This window comes from Clarias gariepinus, chromosome 4 (genome assembly GCF_024256425.1).
Source record: "Clarias gariepinus isolate MV-2021 ecotype Netherlands chromosome 4, CGAR_prim_01v2, whole genome shotgun sequence".
NCBI classification, from domain to species: domain Eukaryota; kingdom Metazoa; phylum Chordata; class Actinopteri; order Siluriformes; family Clariidae; genus Clarias; species Clarias gariepinus.
In genome coordinates, this window is record NC_071103.1 from 20,993,445 (window position 1) to 20,999,444 (window position 6,000).

The following is a 6,000-nucleotide window of genomic DNA, read 5'->3' on the forward strand; positions in this document are numbered from 1 at the left end:
GTAGATCCATTTGGATAAACTCCAGATCGAGTTGGTGAAAGGTTGCTATGCTTTTGACAGCAGAACTTGCTGAAAGACTAGAACAGAGGCATAGAGTGTGGTAAGGAAACTAGAACTTCCTGGACCTCCTCCTACTTCTTTTCACTGGACAGAAAATGAGTAGGCTGCTCAAGAAAATGGTTGGTGAACATTTTTGTGCTTTAAATATTTAAAAAAAAACCAAGATCTCTCTCTCTTCCTCTCTCTCTCTCTCTCTCTCTCTCTAGGAGCAAAGGCCAGCATGTCTGGTCCAATCCAAAACAAAAGCCAATGTAGCACGAACCACCATGAAAAAGTAACCACTGGTCAAGAGGGAAAGGTATGAGAACATCCAGTGCATCACAGCCTGCCAGCAGGCAAAAAGATTTTAAGGTTGTTGATACAGACTCCTTGAACTCCTTGAATTTTCCAGATATCAGTCTAATCAAACATACATGGCATGTGCTGGAAAAACAAGCCTTTAGCCCACAGCATCTAAACTATCCGCTGCTAATGTTCCAGTGTCAGACACCACAGCACCCCTCCCCGCACCTAAAACCTCATACAACATTATATAATATTGTGTAGTTACATGTACTGTATATATCCTACCGAACCAGCTTAAGTCTTTCTAAGGACTTTGTTACGCCTGCTTCTTACTTTTGCATGCAAAACCCAAAAATATTTTCTTACTTTTTTATTTTCTGAAAGTCTTATACATAATTTGCTGCTTGGTTTTCTGGCCTGCATACATTTTACTGTAATAGTAAATTATTTTGCTTAAAGAAATTGGAAATGTTTTTTGTACAGTATAAAGTCATATTTTTGTATTAATAAGTTATAAAATGACAAACAACAACAAAGTTTATGCAAATAAAAAACAGGATGTCCAAAACGTTTGTACTGTGTAAGCATGTGCATGTGCGTGTGTTGCAATTTAGTAGAAGGTATGTGATATAGAGAATACATCAACTCTGATTTCTGATTAGATAAATTAAATGACTTAACTTCATACTTGTTTGTGACTCTGTGGCACTTTTAAAACTACTCCTTAAAAAAAAAAAAAAAAGAAAAATGTAAGTACAATCATGGCCTGAGGACCTCTGGAGAATTCAATTACCAAGTGTGCTGGAGATGGAACCAAGATTGCTCTGTATCTAACAAAAACAATTAAAGCCTATCTGATTGTAGGCTTTAGCCGTGGAGTCAATTTTGGAACGCAAACACGGCTGATGAAGATGTTCTCCCTCATTTTTTTTTTCACATTTACAATTCATTTTTGTCACCACCTCCCTTTTACAGCTTCTGCTTTATTTGCGTCTTTTTCTTTCTGCAGCTCCTTTCTTTGCCTTTCTCTCTTCGTGTGACAGTTCTGTTCGCCTGTCCTGTTCTGTCTCCTCTTTGTCTTGTGCACTGGTGTGTGTGTGTGTGTTGGCGTGTGTGTGTGTGTGTGTGTATGTGAAGATGTGCACTGTTTACCAGCCTCTTTGCTTCAATAATGAAAATATCACAGTGGAGCCGGAGTGAGGAGGCTGACCTTTATCGGCCTGGCGCATTTTCGCCACGCTTGCTTGCTCTTTTGTAAAATGCCTGGCCACACTCCACTCCCACGGGCAATCCGACTGAGAGACCGCAGCGGATTGAGTGTTTGTAGATCTATACCCAGTGTAAATAATTTACCGTGTTCAGACGCCGCTCAAGAGGAGGAGAGGAAAAATATGCAGCACCGTGTCTGAAAATGGAGAGCTGCTCTATTTGGATGCGGCGCAATGCACCCAATTACTGTTCGGCTTAGAAGCGGTGAGAAAGAAAAAAAACATGAAGCAGCCGACTTCTAAATTTTACCCTATGAATTGAATTGGATTGGATTGAGAGATCCACTTAGTAGCAAAACAGCAATTTTTAAAAATTTGCCTTAAAGGAAATGCAGTTGTGTATTGGATGTATTGTATGAACAGAAGAAGCACGTTTGATTGATATTGTTTTTATTAACATGCGACTCAATTAATTTCCTGCTAAACTGTGCTGCAAAAAAAAAAAAACATGCAAAAACTGTGCTGCAAAAACATTGACTCAGAATCCAGAGGTGATTCTTTATATTACGTAAGGTCTTTTTTTTCCCACCTAAATATTAATTGTCATTATATTACCCCAAATCCTTAGTAAATGATCAGCAATCAGTGTAACAGGCAGTTATAAAATGTGACCTTCAATATCACCTTTATATAGTACATAATTAATACTGATTTATTTATTTTACATGTACACATAACATATTAAGAGCAATATTGATTGTGTTTCAGTTTGTCTTCAGGAACAGGCAGAGCAAGGAGAATGTATTTTCATAGCAGACTTCATACAGAAATGTGCTTCAAAATGGCAAAGAAATAAGACAAGGTGCAGTAGAGTGCATTACAGATAGAAGTAGAATATAATATTAATAAAAAAGTTAAAAAAAAAAAAACAATATAGTAAGACAATCAGTATCCAGAAAACCTGTATATATCATATGTTCCTCAGAAGATGTGGTGGGAGCTAGAGTCATAACAATGTCTATATTTCTTATTGACTCCTTTACCAGATAAAAAAAATAAATATAAAAAAATATAAAAAATAATAAAACTATGTTCTGTTGTCAAGAAACACATTGAGATGAGCGACAAATTTAATGAAAAACAACTTAAATGTGCCTTGGCACATGTTTTAGACCATTCTGCCAAAAAATATTAGTGATTTGAGGATAGTTGAGATCTGGTGATGCTAAAGCCAAGAGCATATAGTTTTTATATTCATCAAACCAGTAAGCCCTTGCGCCCCGTGAATGGGAACTTTGTCATCCTGAAAGCTACTACTCCCATCAGGATAAAGACAATTAGTGAGATTGACAATTAACAATAGCTTATTGTTTTCAAGGATGCTTTTCTATAAGCAGACAAGTGGAAGCTGACGTGCCAGCATACTGCCTCCACAGTCATAACTTTTCCTTTTTGTCATCCTTCACTACACGAATGTGCTCAATGTGCATAGCCTCTAACCCTAGACCTGTATGAAATCCATGCTTTGCTCTATACCAGTCTCCAAGGTTTATCTGGGCAGGATGCCAGCATAGAAACAGGATGCCAGTTAGAGTAATGCAGTCATTTAATATTAGCCTGCAAACTGTGTGAGACAATGAAAAGGAATTGACAGTGCTTTGCAAAGGATTTGCTCAGATGTCACGTGAGAAGAGTTAATGGACCTGTGTTTGATGGATTATATCTGTTGTTCAGGGATCATAAAATAAAAATGATCAGAATTTAACCACAGTATATATCACTTTTGTTTTTCCAAAATTTGAAACAGTGATTTGTAAATTTAAGGTAGCAGTGTTGATTAACATCATCTGTTCTCACAGTGCCAAAACCTGCAGTGACTCGTGATTGTTTTATTTTGTTTTAAGGAAAAGTTGTCAGACATGGCTTGTACAACTGCAGTATACCATTTGTTACATAGTGTTTTGCTCAGTGTGAAATTCATGCCTACATTTTGGACACATTCTGTCTTATATAATAAAGCATTGCATAGGAAATATGTGGGTGAATTTAGTCCTTGACTTTATGCACCTCTGAATTATCCTTTGTTTTTCTTCTCGCTGAACACAAAAAAGCTACCTAACAGGTTAAACCATACATTAATTCACTGACTGCATGTTTACAATCACTTCACACCTCAGGAACATTATGCTCATAGCAGACTTATTAACACACTACAGTATATGATTCTAACCAGGGTGACTAATAAATGAAGGTATTGTTTTTGGCTTTTGTCCATAGTTTGGAACTTATGCATGATTGAATATTTAAAATTATGATCTTCTGTCAATACTAGCATGTTGTTGTTATTAGTGAGTCAAAATCCAGAATTGTAACCGATTTACAGACAAAGAAGCAGAGTTTATTCCACCACTGGAGTTGTCCTGTTGAGCACTAAAACTTTTTAACATTTACACATTTTCTTTACACCCTTAAAAGTTTTAATGAGCTTTAGAAATGCCTCATAATAGCACAACCACAAAATCCATCTGTGAAAATTCTATGAGCGTTTGAAACTTTTTGCAATTTTAATATATATTTCTCAAGTATTATTTGATAAAGAGGGATGCTCAAACAAATGAAATATTCTAATAACACTATACATTATGAGGTAAAATTTCATAAAATTACAAAATAAATTATAGAGTTTCTATTTGTCTCATGCTGTCTTGCTTGTAAGTATTTTACTGTTAAGTCTCTTCAGTGTGTTATAGAACTAATAGCTGGATTGCGTTTGTTTTTTAATGTATTTGGTTGAAGTATAATTAATGTGATTCAGTTTTCTGCACTTGTGAGGTTAAAAACATGTTAAAAACATGCATTTATCAGATTTTAAACAATTTTAAGTCCAAAAAAATATGTAAAGAAAAGATGACTATAAACAGCAGCCTGATGAAGGCCCTAATTAAGTGTGATTGGTGGTCGAGGAGAGAAGTGGGACTATGAGTAGACTGAGCCGAGGGACAGAAGTGAGACAGGCCCATGATTAATGTACTGCTGTGATGCATGTTGATAGAAAAGACAGACCTGAACCGCATAATGCTGATACCTACCACCTCATACTCAAAAGAATAATATCTAGGAGACATAGCAATTGTACACAAGTGTCTTCTTGATTGGGTTCCTTTTAAATACAGAACTAACAAACTCTACTGGCAATGCATATCTTCCATGGTACACCCAATTCTGCTTATGTTTTTCTAACTGACCCCCTTAACACAGGATGTATCTGACGGAATAACATTCACATTTCTACAGCACCTCTTTGCTCTGGAGAAGACATGCAGCTTTGAGACTGGAATACTCAGCCTGGGGCTAAATTCTAAGCTAAACATTCGTGTCCTGTCTGGTTAGCTGGCAGCACTGTGCCAAGGCTGTCATGGTGATGAGTTGGTATGTAGAATATCCCAGAGAGGAACGCTTGCTAGGCTAATTAAAATGCAGGTGGGTGTTATGGGGCTCACACACCTGCCTCATGTGTATATACACCTCACTGCCAATCAGCAACCCCCCCCACTCCACCAGCCCCCAAAAGAAGTAATGAGATTACGAGCGAAACTTGATTTAAGTTAGCGATGATGATTTTTACTGTAATGTTTTTTCAGAGTGTTAACATAGGTACTATTTTAGGCAGCTCAGAGATAATCACTTCTATTCTCAATCCCTTTTCCCAAATAATGGTTGTAGGTAATGAGCTTTAAAAAGTAAATTGTTCTTTTTCATTCCTGTCTTCTTCTCTTCCTTCTCTTTTTTTCTTTTTCTTTTTTCTTTTAGCTCTAATGGGGTATATGCAGCTTTACTTCTGACTCCCGCTTGCCCATGCTGCTTATTAACGCGGCAGCCCAAACACAAACAAACTACTACTGTTTCCTCATTATCTACTGAGTCAAAGGCCAGTTAGAGATCTCAAAAATTCAGCGGATGACTTTTATTTGAACTTTTTAATGAGATGTTGCTGGCCTCGAATCACTTGTGGAAACCTACATAGAATGCTGTAAATCATAATTTAAATGTTTACTTCATTGTTCTAAATCCACTTTACTCCAGATGTTCTAAAAAGATGGAATCCTGTGTTTTACTACACAACTAAGTGACACACTGTGATTTGTCTATAAAATAGATACAGCTCTTGGCACACTTTCCTGAACTCCTTCACATTTCCGCAGATTCCCAGGAGAGAGAGTAAGCCTCGCTGTCTCTCTTAGACCATTGCTTAGGAGTTCCAGAATTCAGACACTGATAGCCAAGCTATTTGAAAGAAACACACATGCATACATACATACATACATACATACATACAGAGAGAGAGCAAGAGAGAGAGAGAGAGAGAGAGAGAGAGAGAGAAACAGACCACCCAAGGGAGTGATAAGCGGGCTGTTTCTAGGTCAGTGCAGAAGGGATGCAGGTTGTA